The 23808-nt window shown below is 37.9% G+C and overlaps 1 long non-coding RNA gene across 1 annotated transcript in view; it reads left to right on the top strand.

The window, feature by feature from the left end:
• The first annotated feature begins 1371 nt into the window (after positions 1-1371).
• The window catches only part of LOC146763527 (uncharacterized), a 56143-nt gene continuing 33706 nt past the window's right edge, over positions 1372-23808 (top strand). The window contains exon 1 of the long non-coding RNA XR_014952210.1: positions 1372-22068. This is a non-coding gene — a long non-coding RNA (uncharacterized LOC146763527). The remainder of the gene's footprint in view (positions 22069-23808) is intronic.

The following is a 23808-nucleotide window of genomic DNA, read 5'->3' as shown; positions in this document are numbered from 1 at the left end:
GTGTTGAACATAGTCTTCCTCATTGTACATTTTGGGAATATTGACAGTTTTGGTGCTTACAACAACATTGCTTTGTACAGTGTGGCAAGATACAAAGCCCTGAAGATTTTCAAAGTCAGCTCTCATTTATCTGTTTTAAGGATTTCCTAAAATTCTTAAGAGCCCTGTCTCTGAAGGTTTTCAAAGCACCTCATTTCTTTGTGTTGAGCATATAGGAAATTCAGATGTTTAAGGAAGGTCTTTTTTTTTAACACCTACAGCCTAGATCCAACACAGGTGCTGACTTCTTGGCCAGATCCCTGTGGCCATGCCTGTCTTCTCTGCATAAGTGTCAGAACAGCCAATGCAGAATCTTTGATCCTATTTAATTCTACAACAGGAACCACAGGACTGCTTATGGGATATAAAAACCAGAGCAGAATCTGGCCCATGAATTTATGTGCTTCGGGGGACAGAAAAGAAGAGGATTCTTTTGTGTTTACATCATTTACAAAATTTAAATCAATCACAGCATAAATCTCCTTAGTAGAGAACTTTGAGATCCCACCCAGCTTACCTCAAAATGTTGTATCCTGAAATTGATATTACAGGATACAACAGGAATGTTGTATTTATTCCTGTTTAATTCCTCCTAGGTTTCATACTAATGATTATCAACAGCAAGATGCAATAGAAGGCCAAAACTACTTTTATGCTGCCAGCTCAGAAGTGGAGAAGCTCCCAGCTTATTTCAAGGAAAAGTCATCTTAGTTTGTCGGCATCTAAAAACTGCATCTGGATCTGACACCAAAATTTCAGTTTTGTGCCTGATGAAATTTCTTTCACATAGCCCTAGAAGCTGCTGGTGTCCAGCAACTTAATTGATGATCTTGTTTCCGAGACCCTCCCCTCCCATAAACTCTTGTTTGGCTCCTCATCCTCATCCAGGTGGAGCTCCACACACTCCAGCTGGTCACTGACAACAACTCCCTTCCTCATCTCATCTGCCCATCCTTCCTAAAGAGCCTGCATCCTTCCACTCCAACACTCCTCCATGCCTCCATGCCAAGATCAACACCCTGTGCACATCTCAACTCCTCTTGCTTATTCTCCCCATTAGTGAGTTGTATACCAGAGGCAAGAAAAGAAGGTAAGAAACATGATCTTGGTGTTCTGAAGAAGAATTATTAGTTTTGTTCCTTCTTGGTGATGGCTGTTATTCCGTTTGGATATACAAGTTTTTTTCCTTTCTGAAATTTAATTATGATGGATAAAATTGGGAGGGACTCACCAGCAGATCAAATTTCTTGCCATCCTGGTCATTACTTTGGTTGTTATTTTGGTGGTTACTTTGGTTGGTCATTGCTAGTTTTTACCTCTCTGGTAGAGAGGTAAAATGTCCTGAAGTGTCCAGAACATGAGTGCTGCAGCACAATCTCCTGTAACTTTCATCCTCCTTTGTCCTGCCATTCTCCAGTCAGCAGGACGGTAACAGCCATTGGGATCTGCCACCAAGGCGGCAATTTTCCTGACAGACCTGTTGTCCCTGGCTGACTTCACATCTTAGATTTTTTCTCTGGTTAGAAGTTCATCCTGATTTAACGAGAGTCTGGCAGGTCTGAATGTTCAGATATTCTGAATGTTTGGATATTCTGCCCTCTGCAGAGATGAGGAAGATGAAGGGTATGTGCACTGCAGCTCAGTTCTTATCACTCCACTCAGAATTCCATGAGGTAACATAATTGGAAGAAAAACTCCAACATCTTGGAGTGTATCAGAGGCTGCTATAAAATGTATCAGTATTTGGAGGAGGGAAATTGATTAATCAAATTCTCATTTCCATACAAACCTACTTTCGCCACAGCTCAAGTATAACTTTCCATGTCAGAAACCTAAGGAAAGACATGCAGTGTTACTTCCTTCTCACTGGAGAAAAGCTGACTTTAAAAGCTTTCCAGTTTTATAGATTTCAAGCTCTCTTTATAATGCCAAAGCACTAAGATATTTTTCATTTTTTTAGTGCCATCACATTTTTTATTGCACTGCCTTAAACTGCCAAAAATAATGCTCCAAATCAAGGCAACTATATTTTATATACAAGCTATGATTTACTTCTTTATAGTGGTGTTAATCAGATTTCATTTATTTTTATAGCATTAGGAACATTAACATTACCCTCTGGAAATTTCTATTTGCCCTTGGATAAGATATGTCCTGTATTAGGATAACTTTCTTTCTGAAGATAAATGTTCCCTGATAAAACAATAGTGTTAACCTGTAGAAACAGCAACATTAAATAAATGCTGTTGTCAAGTAAACTTTAAAGGGGGGAATTAAAATTAGAAAAAACAAACAAAAAAAAGAACACCAACAAGAAAACAAGAAAGAAGAAGAGAGAAACTCAGGACACATTAAAATACTGCTGTATTGTTCTTTGCTGTCCCTAAAAGCATTTATCTTCCTGGTTATCTTGCATGATTGAATAGCAGAGAAGTCACCTGAAATAATGTCAAATGACAAAGGATGTACTAGAATTGCAGGAAAATGTCTGTTCTCAGGAACAGGGAGGAGATGTTTAGCTGTTCATACATGCATGCAAAAGGACTCAGCATTGATGAAATACCCTCAAAGTTTCTATGTGTGAATTGCAGGATGGACTTCAAGTCTGGAAATATTTATGGGTACTTTTGTCTTTGTATTCATGTTTTGAAGTATGCTGGATTTAGGGTTCATCAATAGCTTAAATCAATGGACACCTTCCTGCTGATTCCAAGGTTTTCAACACACCCTGACTTCAGACCATGGTCCAGATAAACCCTTCAAAGTCTGCTTGTTACATAAATTCTTCTACTGCAGCTTTGCCAGGCAATGTCCATCTGCCTCCCTGTAATTCTCCTTTTATGTTTTCATGGAATCACAGATGGGGTTGGAAGGGATCTTAAAGACCATCCAGTTCCAATCTCCTGCCCTGGGCAAGGACACATTTCACTAGACCAGGTTGCTCAAAGCCCCTTCCAACCTGGGCATGAACATTTCCAGGGATGGAGCATCCACAATTTCTCTTGCTCTTCCCATGACTTTTCTCTACATATCCACTGTCTTACGATATTAAAAGGGAAAAAAAAAAAGAATTGTTCAAATTGTAAGATGAAATCAGCAGAGTCCCTTAAAAACTTGATTTTTTTTGAAATGTACACAATTTTCATGTCCCCTGGAGAAGATGGTTTTGCATCAGAAGTGATAAAGGCATGAGATGGTCCATGAATAAGGGAAAAAAATGAGGCACACCAACAGCTGAAGACAAAAATGACAAAGCACAATAATTTAAGATTTAGGTTTCTTCTGATATTTTCTTCTTTATTTTTATTGTTTGTTTGCTTGCTTTACTCCACAAGGCATTGAAAATATCCAAAGTCTGGGGTTTTTCTCTACCTTTTTTACTAGATATTTTGGACCTCTGCTTATTGCTTCTCTTCTGGAAATATTGTCTTGATAATGAACACCAGATTTAAAGGGAGTTGCCATTTACCCAGTCTTAATCCCATGCTGATATACTCTGCTTGTGATTCTAATTTCTCAGGGTCAGTGTCATGAGTTTCTAACTCTTCCCTGTTCAGCATCAGTTCCATTAACTTTCCCACAGATGGACAAAGGAAGAAAGATATCCATTATATGAAAACAAAAAAAATAAAATGCTGACACACAGGCACCAAAATCATGCTTTGATGCAGTAAATATTGCATAAATTTTAATGATTTATTTATATAGGTGGGCATGTAAAAAGCACACAGGAATAGTTTGCTACCACACGGGTTCTGTATTTCAGGATTAGGTTATATTTTGAGATCCTAGTGGAACAAAGTAAATGAAAAGAATAAGGAAGATTACTATCTTGTCTGTCAGTTTGGTTTCCCATTTTGGTGACAAATTTTGGTGTATTTTCAAATTTTTGTGTATTTTCAATTCTATCACAACAACATTGCCCTTCCTCTCTTTCAGAAATGGTAAAAGAATAAAGTTCTTAGTGTGCTCCATTTGGGAGGCGGGGAAGCCTAACATTAATTCACACATAACTGGAACCCTTGAAAATCTCTCCATGAGTGCACTTAGGGTAGAAGCTGGATTTTTTTTGGAAGAAATACTTGGAACAGCATGGGAAGAGCACACTGGTGTCTGGAGCAAGTCCTAGGATGCACCTTCTCCAACTACTACTGCCACTTTATCCTCTATGTATTGGCAACAGCACAAACTCAGTATTTTGCATATTTGCTTTTACTTATTTTTTTTACATATTTTTCTTTTAAAATACACTATGCCTGTTGAGAAAAAAGTTCCCAATGTGCTTTCTCTGTAGGTTCAGCAGCTAAAACTTGTCTTCTTCTTGATAAAATACTGCAATTCAAAAGCAGAGCTTTTCAAAAGCTATGGGGAAAACAGAGCTGGGTCTATCTATATATATAGAAGCAGTTTGTGTGGCATTTGCCTATAAGCAATACCTGTTTTTCTGACCCTTGCTGCCCTTACCCAGGCATACATCTTGGCATGGACACCAGAGTGAACTGAAGAGCCTTTGGACTCCTATCCTGCTCTGGAAAGTTATCATTGCTTTTCCTTAATCACATCTGCAAAAGCCTCTGCTCTGCTGATGAAATTTGCTTGGCTTCTCACTAGGTCTTTTGATTAATTTTTCCTCATACTTTCTGACCTTTGCATCTCATGACATAACCCAAAAAGATCTGACTGAATGCCTTTCTGTGCCCTAAACCAGCAGTGTGGCGTGTGTTCTCTTTGTAGTTTCAGAGGAAGGAGGAAGAAAGGGGGATGGAAAAAAGGTTAGGAGCTTTTATAATTATAAGAGCTTTTGGTAAGGCTTTAGCTAACTATTAAGTAAATATGTTTCTTATTTTAACCTCTGGAGTGCCCCAGGCCTCACAGGGATATTTCACATATATGGATTTTTGTGGTAGGATGTAGGTCATGCTGTTGCACTGATTAGCATGGACTCTGCCTTTCAAGATATGCCTCTGGGTGGGATGTTCTCCCAAGGAGTAACTGGATTAGTCACTAGGTCAAAGACTAAGTGCTCCGTCTTCGTGGTCTAGAAATTCAATACCTTGTCCCATGCTGGAGCCATTGAGCCTAACAAATGAACCCTTTCTGAGACCTTGCCCAGCATCTACCTGTCCTGTGTTTCAGCAAGAGGCAAATTACTTCTGTACACATGTCTGTGGTCACAGATCTTGGACAACGCTGCTACCAGGCCACATGTCTCAGTGTTCACTGAATTTTCTGAGAAAATTTATAAGCTAAGAAATCTCAAATATACTAAGAACTGTGAGACAGATTAAAAAAAAAAAAAAAGAAATTCAGTTCCAGACAGAGATCTTAATACATTTCTGGCTATATGTTTTAAACTGTTTTTAGTGTTAAGGACATCTAGAAATGAGTACACACATGTACACATTGCACTAAGCTTCTTTTTCTCTTTTCCTGCTTTCACAGTTAAGGGTTTTCTTCTCACTCCCCTCACCCCCTTTTAATGTCTTTTAAGAGAAAGATGCAGTCAGCAAAAACCAGCATTCTGTAGCTAATGTGAATCAAGAAGGATGTGTCATGTATAATGAGACATGAATAGCTAAGGAGATTGCACAGGCTGTATCACAGACACATGGAATTGGATGGTGAATCCTGCTTTATATAGGTCAGCCACTTGCTAAAACACATGATCATATCCTTATTTCCAGGCTAAATGTGCAAATGGACATTTTATATCATCCTTATTCATGATAACCTTGTGGTTTATATTCTCTCTCTTTTGCATTCACCTCCCACATGTATTTGTAGACCGCTGTACTCGTTCCCAGGCTTATGCCCCCTTACAGCTTTGCTCTTCTATTTAAAACTAATTTTCTTGTGTAATTCATAATCAGCCTTGTGCATAGTAATCCAGACAAAGACTGATGGTGTGCTTGTGAATGGCATGGTCTTCCTTCGTGAGGAGCAACTGATGTGACACCTTAAAACTCCTAATAGCTTTTTTTTTTTTTTTTGCCTATCCAAATCTCTTTATTGGCTTATTTTTATTCTATGTTGGGAAGATTTAATTCTCATTTGACATCTAATGATCTAATGTAAGTAAGTGAATGACAGATTCTCTATCAATTCAAAGGTCAGGAATAGGCATCTCATGAATATGATTAATTTAAGCATTTTCAGGTGAAATTAAATATCTCTGAGACTCTCTCGCTTAAACTCAACACCAAATATGACCTAAGTTAGAATGTAAGAGCTCAACTCGCCTCGGTCAGCTTGATCACCCACGTCTCTCTGAATACCATTTCACAGGAAAAAGTTGTTCATGTGTCCCCACATGTAAAACAGAAACATTGCAGTGCTGTGGTGAGAATTCAGAGCAGTGAGAGTAGCGCTGCCATCTAATTCATCCTGATATCACCCATGGCTCCATGAGCTGCAGGTAAAGAGTTTGACTAATCTGCACTGGGTACCTCCATCTCACAGATTGGCCAGTGCAACCAATTAGGTTGTACTGCAATTAAGTCCATGCAGTCTGTGCAATATTATATGCAAAGCTCAGCATAAGCAAAAAAAATAGTCAACTGGGCACATCTGAGTGTTGTTGTTACCCTCTGAGCAATACAAATCCCTGCTTGTGACTGAGGTACTGATTACACATGTCCTTACAGAAAGGATATTTCTGAAATAATATTATTGGCCCGAAGTGTATCTCTTTGTGGAGATATTTTTGGAATTATTTTCCAGCACTGGGGGCTCTTTGTTCCCCTATATCTTATGAGCAGCAGTTGAGGGTGCTGTAGTCATTTATCCTGGAGAAAAGGAGGCTGAGGGAAAACATTGTTTTACAACTCCCTGAAAGGTTGTAGTGAGGTGCAGGTCAGTCGCTTCTCCCATGGGATAAATGACAGGACAAGAGTAAAAGGCCTTGAGTTGCATCAGGTGAGGTTTAGATTGGATATTAGGAAAAATTTCTTCATGGAAAGGGTTGTAAAACATTGAAACAGATGTCCAACATATGCTATATGTGTGTGTTGAACAGTGTGGTTAGGATATATCTGGAGATCTGGGCACTTAGTTTATGTATGCCCTGGTAGTAGAGTCACCATCCCTGGAAAAGTTCAACAAACGGGATTACAGCACTTGATGAGGTTCAGAGCTCAACTTGGTGGTGCTGCTTGGGGTTGACAGCTGGGCCTGATAATCTTGAAGGTCTTTTCCAACTTTAATGACTCCATAATTCTACAATTCTTTCTCTGCCTAGAGTGGTTGTCACATTGTGTCCCATGAAAATACTGTAAATAGGCTGTAGTGACTGTCCAGTGACTGACCTGATAGTGACTGATTAAACCGAATGAACTCTCCCTGTGCCACAGAGGTTCTTTAGGAAATCAGTCATCTGTCCTGAAAGAGGAGAGAGCTTATAACTGGGACCTACTGAGAGTTTTCTTCTTCTTTTCCCCACCCCACATTCCCACACCTCTTTAATGGCTGGCAGAGTGCAGTCTGAAAACAGGTAAATCAGTGGTAGGTGGTATGGAATGTTACATCAGTTTTAGAGTCACCTGTCAAGAATGGATGGTGAAGAAAAGATTATTTGTTCTGCTTGCTGTTTACGTGTCACATACCTTCACAGAATCACAGAATAATGAGGTTGGAAGAGACCTCTCAGATCATCAAGTCCAACCTATGCCCTAACACCTCAACTAGACTGTAGCACCAAGTGCCAAGTCCAGTCTTTTTTTAAACACATCCAGAGATGGTGATTCCACCACCTCCCTAGGAAGACAATTCCAATATTTTATTATTCTTTCAGTAAAAATATTTTTCCTAATATCTAGCCTAAACCTTCCCTGACGTAGCTTGAGACTGTGTCCTCTTGTTCTGCCAGTTGCTGCCTGGTGGAAGAGATCGACCCCACCTGTCTGCAACCTCCCTTCAGGAGGTTAAAGCAATGGTCTGCATTAATATGGAATTAATGGAGTTAAAACAACAAAGTTCAATTTAACCCTACATAACAAAATAAATTATTACACCTAACTTAATATTGTCTTTCTTATATTATTACAACTTTTTATGACCATAAGAAGTCAGTGTGAAAAATAGGATTTGAGAACTTGACCTTTTGCAGCAAAGCAATGCTCAAGGCTTAAACATTCATATTAACACTCTGTGCTCCTTAAATCTAAAAATAACCCTTTTTCCATGTAGCTACTCACCCCTTCTTATTTCTTAGAACTTAATTTTTCCTCCTCCTGTTACCACAAGGCCACCCACCTCTTTCTATCTGCACTCCTGTGTACAAGTGCTGATGCCAAACACCATTGATTATCTCACTCCTTTAGTAAGAACACGCATTTTCATTCCCATATAATCTGAATTTGCTATGTATGCATATTATTATGAATCATTTATACAGAAATAAAGGCAGGCAAACATTGCTACTTTAACCTTCCTTTAAACAAAAGTGAGGAGGAGGGGGTGTCTGTGCGTGTGACAAATATGAATTTTCCCAAAGGCTGAAGAAACTCTTGAAAAAACTAGATTAAATTTCCTTTGCTCTTCAGGCTCTCATCATTCCTGTTCAAAACTAAAGTTAGTTGTGATTGTTATCAGTTGCTCAGCATGGAGAACAGAAGGCTCAGAGGAGACCTTTTTGCAACCTTTCAATATTAAAAAGGGGGTTATGAAAGAGACTTGTACAGAGGTTTGTAGTGACAGGAGAAGGGGCAACAGTTTTAAATGGAAAGAGGTTAGATTTAGATCAGAGAAATGGAAGAAATCCTTTGCAATGAGAATTGGAAGGAGCAGGTTGCCCAAAGAAGCTCTGGATGTCTTATCCCTGGAAGTGTCCAAGGCCAGGTTGAACATGACTTGGAGCAACCTGGGATAGTGGCAGTTGTCACTGCTGATGACAGGAGGGCTGGAACTGGATGATCTTTAATGTCTCTTCCAACCTAGACTATTCTGTGATTCTATCAGTCTATGATTCTGTGATTTGAGACTTCTCTGGTTCATTTTTTCCCCCATAACTCTTCCTCATTCAACAACAAGATAATTGAAAAGTGACCTTTGGTGTGGGTTTTCTTTGTTAGTCTGTAAATGAGATAACACTTTATTTATTTTTTCCTTATTCATTCTTTCTATATTTATTATTTCTTTATTTATCTCATTTAAAGTCCATTTCTCCCTCTAGTTCTGTATAAAATTATCTATATTAATTCCTTGTACTTTGATACTGGCACTGGATGCAGTTTTTCTCAAAACACCTGATTTTATTACAACTGCTTGAAAAGCAACTATTTCTTCAAGAATTTTTATTTCTGTGACATAATTCTAAATTGATATAAAAATGGTCTGTAACAATTAAAAAGGGGAAGTAGTTCAGTGGAGATTTTGACTTCTCAATAGGAAACTTGCCTTGCAGTGTAAAGTCTAAGTTTATAAATCCATTCTTGATAAAGAAGTAAGTTTCAATTTTAACCTTGAGCTGTAAGCAGATACAAAATGGTTCTTGCAAATACGTCATGGAATTTCACAGATACAATGGTACACTATTTTCAGGTATGTAACTTTACAATTTTACACAAGTGTGAAGAAAAAAATATTACCCAACTGATGGAGGATACTTGATGTTTACAGCCTAACAAACACATTGCAAATTTTGCTTTATGTCTTTATTTCCTATTTAGCACTTCAACCAAAAGTGGTATCCATTGTCGTTACAGGGAGGCCACAATTATGTGTTCTGAGTCATAACAACACTTTCCACCTTCAAAGCAGTTTGTGAACGATCTGAGTGACAGTCTTGTGAAGCAAAGCAGCATAATAATTCCAGAGTTAAAATGGCTTAACTGAGGAAAAGAGATTTGAATATTGTCTCACAAGTACAGGCATTTCCAAAGACATGTCAACCTATCTATTTTGGACCATTTTTCTCAAACTGGGAGGAATCTCACTCTGGAGATGCCTGTCTCGTGACCCAAGTGACTCATTACCAGAGCTGGGATTATGTTGTCATTAATAAGATCTGTTATAGATGGCAAAAGTTGCTTTAAATAAGAAGGATTTATGTTAAAACATGGTAAGCATATTGCATGTTTCAGACCAAACCAGTACTCAAGAGAAAAGAAGAATCTCAAAAGAGGGAATTCAGTATAGCATAAACATGCAGAGAGAATTAATTTATTCTTTTACTAAATTTATTCTGTTAGTCTCAGGCAGGGTAGACAGAATAAAGCTTCATCCTTTCCTTGGAAAAATAAAAAATGCTAAATTGTCATCAAACTTTCCCTTTCAAGAGTGTTCTTCAATGAGTTCAACTTTCATTCACTGTTCAGCTTTGAAGATTTGGGATCATGAATGATTCTGAAACCCTCTGGGACAGGTTCAGCAGTGCTGATCTGAACCAAGCAATAAGTGCAAAGTGGTGTCCTGTGAGCCACCCCCAGACATTACACAGTATGAAAGTGACTCAGACCTTCAGAAATGTCCTCATTCACCAAAGCAGTGGGAATGCAAACCTCTGTTTGCTGCATGGAAAGTGAAAAATATCTAGTAACTCTTTTAAACTTATTTTCTTATTATATTCTTATGATTTTCTCATTTTATTCTGCAATTCACACACTACTATAATATTTCTACACCCCACTGCAGTGTAATCCATAAAAGAATAAGTGCTTGATCATGCTCCAATTCATAATTAATTGAGTAAATTAATTGATAGCTGCACTAAAAGAATCATGAGCAGCAAGTCAAGGGACGTGGTTCCCCTCCTCTACTGCTTTCTTGTGAGGGGCTGTGTCCAGCTCTGGGCCCCCAACACCAGGAACCCTGTTGGCACAAGCATTTAGTGGAGCAGAGCCACTAAGTTGATCACAAGGCTGGAGCACCTCTCCTGTGAAGACAGGCTGGGAGGGCTGGGGTTGTTCAGAAATAGAGAATGGAGCTGTTTTTTCATGAGCACATAAAAAACTCACCTCTGACTTCACAGGTTCTCTGAAAATTTGCAGTCCCAATCCTTATCCTGAATAAATAACAAAAGCCTGAATTTAATCAGCATTTAGACTCTTCACACTGCAAGTCAACAAGGAGGTGCTGGTGTCTGGGAACAAATGTTCTTTTTGAGGTCCTATATAAGCTCTTTCATACAGCCATTGGTCTGTTGAAAATACAATATGTACACCCAGGTACAAAAGGTTTCATTACTGTCAGGGAATGCAAAACTATTTACAATACAATAAAAATATTTTATTCATTTTTTATCATTTCCCTGGACAGCAGTAGCCACACAGAAGGTGTCATGTGGTGTAATAAAGAGCCTGAAGGTGGGTAGCAGGGGAAAAAGTGTTTGACAGGCAAGGACATGGTAAGAAGGGGAAAAGGTTTGTTCTCAAACTGTTTTGTTACATCTTTGTTGTCTCGCAAAGCTGGGTTTTCTTACTTGGTTCTATTGGAACTTTCATCAGAGTATTCATTAGATGAGATGTGGCAGCAGGTTCACCTTGCATCAGACTGGGATGTCCTCACAGGATTCTGCCTACAGGGAGAGAGAAGTAACACAACAGTACCTCACTAAGGAGGAGAAACCACTCAGCCTGGGATTTGAATCTTTTCGGAAACATTTTACCTCAAAAGCATATTTCCATGGTTTTTTTTTTTCCTGATATTTTCACTCATCCAAAGTCTTCAGCCACTAGTGTGAGTTTTATGACACTTCCATTATTCAGGACTTACTGAATTTTGTATACAACATAGAACGGATTCTTTGGAGTTTTCTCTCCTTTTTTTATGAACCTTAACTGTAGCTAAAAGTTTTGGGGAAAAAAAAAAGTCCTAGGATCAAGGCCTTGTGGCTGTGAAAACCACCAGGGCCCTGAGAAAAGTTATGTTGATGTTGTTTGATAAGGAAAGCTGCTGCCATTAGTCTAAATCAGATCTACTCCCTTGCAGAGCTGCAAGTCGGGCATCTGAAACTTGTTGACATCAGCTGTTGCTGGGTTGGTGTTTTCATTTTTATTAGAAGTGGAATCTTCAGGTCACAACCTGTGGTTTCTAGCAGTCATTTCAAAAAGTTTTATACTTGAATGTATAGGTAGGTCAGGACTCGAGCTGAAATTTGGAAGAGGAATCACATCTGCTGGTGTCATTACAGGCTATTGGGAGTGAAGCTTGACACTATAGCATCATAAGGATCAATGCTTTTGCAAGAAAATGCAGACACAGGCTGGGCTTGGCTGCAGAAACCCACCCCCAATGCCAGATGTACTGGTCTCCAAAAGCTAAACTCAAAAGACTCATCAGACATACTAGATGAAATAGGGAATGTTCTGAATCTGTATTGTACTTGAAAAAATTCCTATTAAAAGTATGTCCTTACATACTTAGCTAGTCTGTGCAACATATTTTCATCTTAGGGCACTCTACTGCAAGAATTCAGGAGTAACCATAGGATTATAGAATGTTAAGGGTTTGCAATGGACCTTGGAGATCAAGCAGTCCTGTGCAGGGCCAGGAGCTGGAGTTTGATGATCTTTGTATATCTATTCAATTTCAGGATATTCTATGATTCCATGGTTTCATGGTTCTATGGTATTATGAATTCTGCATTTTAGTAGTCACCTACAATTTATCTGAGTTATCCAATAGACAAAGATGAACACTGGATGTTTATCTCCCACCCTGTGAAAGGAACCCCCTCACCTCTCCAGCAGCCCTGGGTGCAAGAGCAGATTAGTCACAAAGTTCTTACACTGGCACATCCTCCTTTTTTAACATTCTGAAAAATTTGAATCGGGTTTTAGCTTAGAATTTTCTACTTGCTTATTTTTATATTGCAATTCAATTTTTAATTTGTTCTGATTAAAACATAAATATTTTTTTAGCAATAAGGAAGCCATCTGAAGAGGTTTGGCTGAAGATTTTAATTTTAAAATTTTGGAATGTTGAAAAAAGTTATGAAAATCTCATCAGCTTTAAAAGCCAAGCAGAAAGTGGACAAATAATCTTTTCAAAATGTTGTAGATTAGAAACTCATAACAATGAAATATATCTCAGAACCATCTTTCATTTCCCAATAATTTTCTATAAAAAGATATCAGGTCATGGAAATCACTGCAATAGAGTTCTATGCCTTTGTCCCACTGAGACCTTGACGGGACCTGCAGTTTGTAGATGTAGGAGTTGTAGGAAGGAGATTTCACTCTTACATAAACTTCTGCTACTTCTTAACAACCCTAAAATAAAATTATCCCTCTACTACTGTTTCCTCATTCCTATCAAGTAATTCCTTTAGAACCTTCTGCATGAATCTCCCATTCTTTGTAGCAACAATCCTCCAGACCATTTAAATACAATATTTTTTTCTTTTTTAAGTAGTTTTGACAAGGTCAGTTGTTTTGAAAAATCTGTACAGATATGTTCCCAGTTTGAAACTAATGTATATTATGCAGCTTTGTTTCTGGGTGATTTCAGTTTTTTTCAGTTTTTTCTCTACATGTGATTCTCAGATACTGATTTTTAGAAGAAAGTTTATAATGCAAATTGATAAAGTGAATTTTGTATTTTTCGTTTGAACAGCGGGAATATTAATGCTGCACTTGACTTGAAATAAAGGAATAAGTTGTTTTAGCACAACATCATTACCATGATGAAATACTTTTTTAAACTGAGGATTTCAGGTTTGGGTTCAAAATACACTTTTAGCCATTATCATTTTAAGAGCTGAAAACCAATTCCTTACATGCCATATCTATCCTTTCAGAGTTACATTAAATTATTATTTATTTGTTTATGATATTGAAAGACTAGCAACAAAGCCAGGTAATGGATAAGGCTTTTATCTAGTCAGAAAAAATGCAAAGGAGGTGCTTTTCCTGAATGTTTTGAAACCACAAATCTGTAAAACAAAGGTATTTATCAAGTTACATAGTCATGAGTGTGTTATTTCTTAAAAAAATTGCTGTAACGGAGTTTCAGAGATATTCAGACCCCATATCATGCATAAAGATTGTTAGTCTTATAATCACACGAAATAGATAATGATGAATGCTTGCTTATTCAAGACTCAATGATGTCATAATATTTGTCACATGCCAAGCAATCATAAAGCGGTTTATTAAAGACCAAATCTTATCTGATACTTGTAAATGTGAAAAAAATCCCCAAATCAATCAAGCAAAAAGACCTTCTTTTCCCATGCATTTAATATAACATTTTAAAATAAAGAAGTATTAGAAAATGTCTTCTTTATCAAATATATACATTAGAATATAATAAAGAAAGGCTAAATATTTACAACTTCACCATGAGATTTTCAGCTATTTTTCAAGCCTCCTTTGCTGTGTGGTGCTCAGGGGAACCAAGCAGAAGAGAATTCACAGTTAAAGTGTGTTACTGGGATTTCTCTCACTGTTGCCTCTGCACAGGGAGGACAAGCCCAGTTTCCACTATGATAGCTGTGGTATCTCCACCTCTACAGATGTTTGTGGTTGCCTGGGAAGGCAGAGTTTAGGAAGTCTGAAAACTTTGTTTACTTTTCATCACCCTGATGAACACACCTCATCAGAGGAAAGAGTGAAATTGAGCTGGTGTAATGAACTCATTGTGTGCTAGCAGCTGGGGTTGGAACCAGAAGATCAAATTTTTAATTTTCTTCAGTTAGCACTGAAGGTTTGGCCCTAGAAGGTGCTGTCTCATCTGGGAGAGACCCAGCAGAGCACTTAAATATGTGTTTAAGACACTTTAGGAACAGAACAGGTCTGCTCAAGACCTTGTGTGTTTAAATCCTAAATCCTGGACCTAAAAGCATAAAACACTTAGGTTCACCATTCTTCAGTGAAAACCAAACAAACACTCTGCAGAAATTTATTTCACTCTCCAATTAACATGAATGATTGACATCAGGGCTTTTGATTCCCACAGCAAATTACATGATCTGTTATAATCAAATAAGTTATCATTAATCAAGTTATGTTATTTCTCCAGTCATGTTATTTCTGCAGTCATTTCAGGCACATGAACTGAGACATTTTCATCTTATGCATGACAGAAGAGTTGATCTGTCCTTTAGAATGAACTTTAAAAAGAGCACTGAAAAGCTGTTATTACTTATGTGATACCTCTTGTGCACACAGAAACCAGATTCATTTACAAAGAACACGACACTGACAGTTCCCAGTGTATATTAGCTTCAGCTGGATTTAATTTGCTGGTTTTATTCTCTGTTTCTATGGAGTTTCTGTAACAGGCCAAGCTAACTGCAGAAAGAGTGATGAACATGGACATCTCATGAAGCTTCTTCCTGAGTTTTTCTCAGGTCTGAAGCCTGGTGGCTTCTTTACAGAAGGAAGGAACCAGACTCAGGTGTGTTCCCTGAAGCTATGAAAAGTGAGAGCATCATTTAAAAGGCCTTTGTGTGGCATCTAAATAAATAGCATATATGGTTGTATCAACATTTCACACTATTGTGAGTCAAATCACTTTAATGTAAGATTAGCTCCTGATACTTAGTATCCTAAACCTTTAATAGACTTACAATTTTGAAATTGAAAAGATCAAAGCAGTCATAAGCAGTGTCTATAATGCATAGTTTGGAAAGACTGGAATCTTTCTAGTATATATTTTTCATTATTTGTTAATCTGCAGGGAAGGAGCAACATTCTGTAATAACAGAGGGAAACAGGATTTAGCTACACAATATGGCATTCATAAATCAGTTCCAGCCTATTCCCTCCCCTTTCTTCTCAAACACTCATAACTTTCTCAAAATAAATTTGAGGGGCTGGACTATCTATGCTTGGATTCAACTGAAAGGCAAATGTTTGGGGTTTTATATTATTTTTTTTGTGTTAAAATGATTGAGTGTGAATTAGTCAAGAGTGAACCTAACACATTTTTTCTTGTATGTTTCAATTAAAAATGTAATTAGGACAAATAAAAAAAAATTATTAACAATCAAACCTTGAAACACAGACCTGTGAACATGCCTACATGCATTTATATTAGGGAGCAGTCTTATTTGTTTTGAAGGCTTCATGTGGCTGTAGTTTTATGCAGAAAATTGAGGATGTGCTCAGGTATTTTAAAATTGAGGACCATGCTTTGCTTTTTATGTAGTAACCTAATTATCAAGTGAAATGTGCAGGAAAATGCTGAAGGAATATGAAAAGCATAGGTTTATTTCCTAGGCATTTTATTAAAATTATTAAAATATATGCAAAGGAAATTTTATTTCCTTTTTTTAAAAAAAAATATTTTGTTTTATTTTATTTCAATTTCCCAGTTGTTCTTTTATTAACTTAATCTCACTTTAATCTATATATTTCCAAATTTAAGCAGCTGAAAGACTGAAAGCACTGAAACAATTTTCCTCAAGTCTCAATGAGATCTACAAAAGAAATCTAGTTTAAAGGAAACCAGACTGAGTCTAAAATTGTATATGTCAGAACTCAGCACTTGCATCCAATTTAGGAGAAACACAACAACTGCATCCTAAACATGTCAGTATTTCCCATAGTCTGAGATAGTTTTAGATGGCAGCAGTTTGAATAGGAAGCATGACAGGAATTTGTAAAAGGTGTTGCTGTTCATATTATTTTTTGTTGTATGAACTGACAAAATGAGTGGTAAAAGGGAAATTGAATTTTGAGATAGACTTAATTGCGAAAGTTTAATTTGAAGTGCTACAATTTCTATCTGCTCAGTGATAGATATTCCAACTTCTTTTTTTGGGAAACGGAATTATAAAGGTTGGGTGTTTTTTTATTTTACATCTAGCAAATCAGTATGAAACTATGGCATTCTATGATTTTTGTGCAGAAGGAGAAGAGGTATATATCTATTTTGCACTGGATGCAGATATGCTGATCAAAATTCTTATCATCAGCACCACTTCCTGAAGCTGTAGGTCCGATAGCAGCAGCTCATTACAGAGCATTCTTTTGGTGTTTGATAAACATGAAAAAAAATCCTTGTGTTTACCTTAAAACATGCCCATATTTATGACTTTCAGAGCATCAGATTTCAGTTTTAAGTCCCATATTTTAATGCCACAGCTTATATTCAGATTGCTTTACCCATTTTTATCAGTTTTGAACAGTGAATTAGCATACTGGCAGACTTCAAAGTTTTATCCCAGTTTAGTGTTTTTGGTTTTGTTTTTAAACATACTTTAACAAGTGAGTTTCAGGATCCGGTCTACAAATTCTGATTGATTTGGCACAATGACAGATTCTGATTACATTTTTCCCCCCCTTCCTTGTCACAGAATCTGTCTTTCATGACTTGTCAAGCAGCCTCTGATTAATTTGGCCTGGTGGTTCATGGGGCAGAATTCAGCCTATTTCTTTTGCGTTTCCCAGGATGTTTTTTGACAATTTACTGTGCACACTCCAGTACCCTGGCACTGCTCACTGGCAGAGCCCAGAGCTCCTCAGCCATGGCTGGGGACTTGTGCTCAACTGGATTCTACTGTGAGCATTTCTAACCAATGTGTAACCTCCCCTGCTTGTCAAGACCTTTGCAAAATATTTTCCTCTTAACTATTTTGATGTTTCTTTGTTTACCTAACAGAGGCTGCACCCTAGAAATGAAAAGGCTACTCAACAGATTATCAGTATTTAACACAAGGTGACCCCATGCTGCTGCACTTGTGGTCAACAGTGATGCAGGTAGTGATTTTGACAGGAAAGCTAACATTGAAATGACATGGATATGTGATTGTGTGCATGAATTCCAAGAACATAGGATTTAGAGAAATGGAAAATTCCTATTTTATCTGTTTATCTAGATTTTTCCTCCAAATACAGTCATTAGGCAGGAAGGGGATGGCAAGTTTGATTGTACCCTAGATTTCATTTAACCGTGTACAACTGGAATTTGCCAAGTCTTCTCTATTCATCAGCATCTGTACATGTCCTTCTTTTCCCCCACCTGACTGTTTGAGACAATTCCTGGATCTGTAAGTTGACCAATGAAGTTGATGTGTCTGGTAAGGGTAAATAGAATCTAACAGATTCTTTAACCTACCAGCTAATCAGCAATGGTTAAGTATCTTACAACCTTTCTAAATGAAAGAATGTTTAAAATGAGGTCTTGGCATAAATGTCATTAAGCCAGCTCAGGTGCATGTCCCAAACCTGGCAGCTTCCCTTCAACATACTTGGCCTTCTCCTCTGGGCTGCTCTCAATCCATTCTCTGCCCAGCCTGTGTTTGAGCTTGGGATTGCTCCACCCCAGGTTCAGGACATTGCACTTGACCTTGTTGGCCTTCATTAACTTTGCACGGTCCCACCTCTCAAGCATCTCCAGGTCCCTGTGGATGACATTTCCCTTCCCTCCCGTGTGTCAACCACAGAGTTTGGTGTCATCAGCAAAGCTGCTAAGAGTGCACTCAATCCCACTGTCCATTAAACAGCACCCTGCCCAAGATGGATCCCTGAGGACCACCACTGAGGATCCCCAAACACTCACTGTAATAAACAGAGGTGGTATTTGAAGGTCCTATTCAAATCTTCAATGACCTAGATCACTCCTGCCACAGCATTTTCCTGTGAAAACAAAAGGATTGATATTAGTGTACATATTTTAATTTTTGTCTTCAGCTCAGGCTATTTTACATGTTTCCTGTACTTTGTGCCATCTCAAGAAATCTTGGCCAAGAGTACTACAGCAAGTGGGTTGCTGACCATGGTTGGTGTTAGCCAGCCTAGTCTGGTATGGGAAGGCTACATTAAATATGGCCAAGCAAATAGCATAACCCATAACTCATCCCACTGTCCAAAATGGAACAGAAGATGAGTGAACCTTTGAAGTGAAAGGTGAGCAAACCTACTGTACTGCTGTATGATCTTTAAACCATTTCCCTTTCCTGCCATGAAAGAGCTCTCTGAAGTGCATCTGCTTCACTTCCCCGGTCTTTGCTCTACACACGACAACTATTTCTCTGCTTTGCCCTTCCAAAACAAGCATATTTGCTCATTAAGAAAGGGAAATAGTAGCAAAATAATTTCCCTTCCTGAATTTTATGTCCGGGGGTGGTCTGCGGCAATGTGCCTCTTGGGCATGGGTTATTCCATTTGGCTGATGTCATGCCCCAGGGTGATTCAGGCTTCCTACCGTGAGTCTCCATGAGAGCTTTTCTTTCCCCACTGACTGCAGGGGGAACCATCAGCAATCAGGATCCTGATCAAGGTGACTCAGTGACTGGGAAACCCAAAGGAGCTGAATCATAGCCTGAGAGTTACTGAATAGATTATGAACACAATGCTGCTTTTTAGGATTCAGCCTTGTACTTCCACTGAAACAAGTTGAATGCGGTGTTCATTTTTCAGATATCCAGGGACATCACCCATGTCCTTAGACACGAAATATGATTTAAAAAAAAAAAGAACAAAACACCTACTTCAAACTACCCTGTTCCTCAAACAAGCTAAGGCCTCAGTCCTGTGCTGTGTAGGATCTCTTTTGAAATGCAATTTGCCAAATGAGATTTTGATAAATGACAATTCTACCATGCAAGGAAATAATATTCCACATCATTGTTCTAACATTCTTTAACAATTTTCTTGCTCTGGTTCTGCAGTATACAGTGTTTCAGGGCAATATACTGTGTCTTCTTTAAAGCAGGAGGGCTTGACAGTTATTTTGAGAACGGATATCATAATATGAATTGTATAAGCATGTACAGGAGCATTTAAAACTAGCAGCATCTGAATATAACTTTGCAAAGTTAAATTACTGTAATGTCAGGAGGATAAGAAATGTGTTCAGTGTTATGAAAAGAAAAGATATCCTTGTCCCATATACAGTGCTTATCATTTAATGACATAACAGTGTTTTGCTGTTAGACAAGCGATCAAATTTTTTTTAATGTAAATAACCTTGTCTTAAATCTATTCTGCTCTGATCACTGTGTGACTCTAAAAAACCCACAGTACAGCATAATTTTTAAATGGTTTTCAGTCTAGTGGAATACGTGTCAGTTGTGGGTGTCTTTCAGATGCTGGAGGTTTTAATCTGAGCAAAAGAGATCAATGCATAGAACAGGAAGGAAAAGTCATTGCAAGAGTCTTTGAGAAGTTTTAGGCTTCTCTTCCCCTCCCAGCCCTTTCACTCCCCTGTGATCTTAAAAACAAACCGTTGCCCTTGGCAGTGCTGTTTATATGTTACAGAGGTTTTCTTCACATTGAGGTAAGAGTTGAACCAGAACTATGTATCAGAGCTGTTTGTGGTCTTCCTCCAAAGCTCTCTGAAACCCATGTAAAGGCTCCTGGGTTTTGTTTGGTTTTTTTCAGCAAGCCATCTATATGTCCTCAATACTGAGCAGTCCTCAGATTCCTTCTGCTATTTACTTTAAAGTTTTGCTCATTCCAGCCTTTTTCTCTGGCCAGGATAGTTGGGTTGAAGAGCTACAGAAGTCACACATCCTGAGACTGAGCCACAGAAACTGGAGGTTTTGCTCTATCCAAAACCAGAACAGTTTTCTGACAGTAGAAAGCATCATCCTACTACAGTGCTTAGTAAGAGAAGCTCAAATCTAATGTGACATGTCACTTGGTATGAATGACTCTGTCAGCATTTATCAGGGCATGTGAGACCAGATTTCAACCCCTGGTGTCTCCTGGACACAGTGATTTAGTTTTACTGTGATAATACTGAGAGGCTCTTTAGAAATCAGCACCTCACACTAAAAAAACAGAGAGGCTCAGAGAGATTGCAGCCTAAATTGACCTGACAGGTGAAGGAGGGTGGGGGGGAATAGATGCCAAAAGAGGTGAAAAACCACCCTGCAAGGCAGATCCATAGAAGATGGGTAGAACAAGAGGAAATGGCCTCCAGCTATGCCAGTGGTTTAGATTAGATATTAGGAAAAATTTCTTCCCCACAAGGGTTGTGAAGCATTGGAACAGCTTTCCAGGGGACTGTAGGGGTCACAATCTCTGAAACCATTAAAAATGCAGATAAGTGTGATACTTAGGAACATGGTGAACTTGGAATTGGTAGGCTAATGGTTTGACCCTATCTTAGAGGAATTGTCCAAGCTAAACAATTATATGATTCTACAATTCTAAGGCATGGAACTGAAATTCAGACCTTGCAGCTGTAATTATATTCATCCAATGCTCCCCAGTTGGAAGTTAAGGCCTCCACTGACAAATACAAGGTTGGGGCAGGAGGCAAAAAATACTAAATAATGTGTGTGTGTTGCTTGGACTGTGAGATTGACCATGGATCATGATAAGTGGGGATGGAGTGGTGATCCTGATTCCATTGCTCTGTCTCAATGTGCTCAGATCTGCTGTTGTGTCACAACAGTGACTTTGGAGCAGCCTTCATGCCAGGGCTGTGGGAGCAACCCCAAACCCAGCAAGTCACTCACACAAGCCCCAAAAATAAATCATCATATTTAATCTTCTTAGAAGAAACTCTTGAAGATAAGGTGTGGAAGGCTTTCATGACTACTCACAAAGGAGATTGAGTGAATGCAGGAATTTTCTCTAGAATAAAAACAACCCCTATCCAAATGTCAGTGAGCATTTGCTTGACTCTGTGTTCCCTAAACATAATTTTGCAGTTTCAAATCCTTTGAAGATAATTTTTTTTCACTTTTTGGTGCTAAGATGGGAAACATTTTAATGGACTTGTTCTCTAAGAACAAGTTTCTTTTCTGTTTCTTTATTTATTTTGTTTCAAGTTTTGTTATAAAATGATTCATAACTATACTAACACCCACAGACGGTGTCTCTAAAAATGATTTAAACAAAATGTACTGCATTCTGCACCTTTTTCCATTGTTCTGAAGAACTGCATTTGTTCTCATTTAGCTTTAACAAAGATCAGATTGAGCTGGAACTTGGGTAAGAGAGGTGATAAGTTTGCAGATAATAATGCATCTCATCAGTCATGAATTGCACAAATTAATCTTCAGATAGGGGTATGTCATTCAAGAACTTACAAGCTAGCACTTTAATTTTCAGAAGTTAGTTTCCATTAGGCAGATGGACTGAGAATGAGTAACAGCATTTCCCATTAGTGGAGGGAAAAAGAAAAATTAAGGTAAGTCAAAAACATTAAGAAAATGATTTAATAATTTTGCTTAACTCAGCTTGTAATGAGAAAAAGAGCAAGACCTTAAATGAATTAAGACAAAGTCTGCTTTGCTTAATAAATGTTTTCGCTCTGTTTAGAACAAAAGGTGTGTATGGAAAAAGATAGCAAAAAAATATGCATTATACAGGAAAAAAGCTGAGAAAAGGAAAGATCTATTTAAAGGAATACTTTGAAAAGAGCTAAAAGAAATTCTGTGAAAACCAGTGCCAATTTTTTTTTTCTTTTTCCTTTTTTGAAAGTTGAATATTTCATTTTATCTGACCCATGTCGATAAAAGCTGGGTTTTCTTTCCTGTAAAAAAGTGGACTAGAAGGGCCTTTTCTCTGTGAGAGGTTTGATTTGCATAAGGAAAGAATGTGGCTGCCAGACATAGGCCACAAATTGGTCACTGTTTTCATTCTGTACTCAGATATTTTAACGTTCCAGAGCATAAATTGGTCACCATGTCTGTCTAGAAAATTCCATGGCCACACCATGGGGTGCCCTGGCAAAGTGCAGCTCTCTGACCCTTTGGGCAGTGTTGGAGCAATCCCAGCTCAGCCCGGCCATGCTGCTTCACACTCTACCCTAAATAAACAATAAAATATTAAAGATTCCCCACAGGCTTAAATTTCTGGGAAGAAAAGGATTTGGGTTACATCCTCACTTGGGATAATCTGGTTTCCAAGAGCACATATCACTGAACTACACTACTTTACAACAAGTCATCTGATGTAACAGCCTTCCACAAGATTACTTTGCCATTAAGAGCTCATTCAATTGCTAGACAAAGCTCTGCAGGTCATAATGGTGATAGTTTTTGGTACTATTGTTCTTTGCAGTTATCATTTGAAATAATTTTTAATGTAGTTATTATGTTTTAAAATAAACATGAGGAAGCAACCCAGAGGCAGCTCAAAATTATTACAACCTGTTGTTTTGCAGGTGAATAAAGGAAAAAGAATCCATTTTGCCTAAGGTTACTGTGAGCCAGAAAAAAAAAAAAAGAGGATTAAGCTCAAGGTGATATGACTACTAATCTTTGGCTTTAATAACTGAACTGCAGCAGGTCCCACCTGGGCTCAGGGTTCTTGCTTGTCATTTAGACAAGTAATTGAATAAAAGCTAAAGAAAAGAATCAATCCTCATTCTTGTTACATTTAGGGGGATTTCTTATCATGGATCTAAATGTGACATAAAACCTTAATGAATCTCATCAGCAGTAGGATATGTTCTACATGCTGATTCCTGACCACGACAAAAAACTTCAGCCTTGATCTGTCAAAATAAAAGAATAAATACATAAACACACAAAACTTGTTGTTATTTAAAGAGTCTGCTTGGTTTTGTGAATTTATTGCTGTATATATTTGTGTTTGTAGCAACAGAGGTTCAGGACTTTAGAATGAATTTATTCCTCTCCTGCAATATTGTCCACATATTCAGGGGCAGAGGAGTTCTGCTGTCATGCTTTGTTTAAAAATAATTTACATACTTACAGAAAGTGTTGCAGCATTTTATCTTAGCACATAAAAATACTGACTTTTGCCATGCTATCCCATGTTTTTATCTGTGATTGCACTGATCATTTTAGCTTTCTGTACTATCTGTGGAAATACGTGACAAACTCTCAATTTTTGTTATAATTTCCTTAAAAATCCCCTGTGGCTAATCTGTGATTTGTTTTCTTGCTCTTCATGTATTTTC

Source organism: Lonchura striata, chromosome 1A (assembly GCF_050655825.1).
Source record: "Lonchura striata isolate lonStrDom1 chromosome 1A, ASM5065582v1, whole genome shotgun sequence".
In the NCBI taxonomy this organism is placed as follows: Eukaryota; Metazoa; Chordata; class Aves; order Passeriformes; family Estrildidae; genus Lonchura; species Lonchura striata.
The sequence above is the reverse complement of the archived record's forward strand: the minus strand, read 5'-3'. Positions and strand labels throughout refer to the sequence as shown.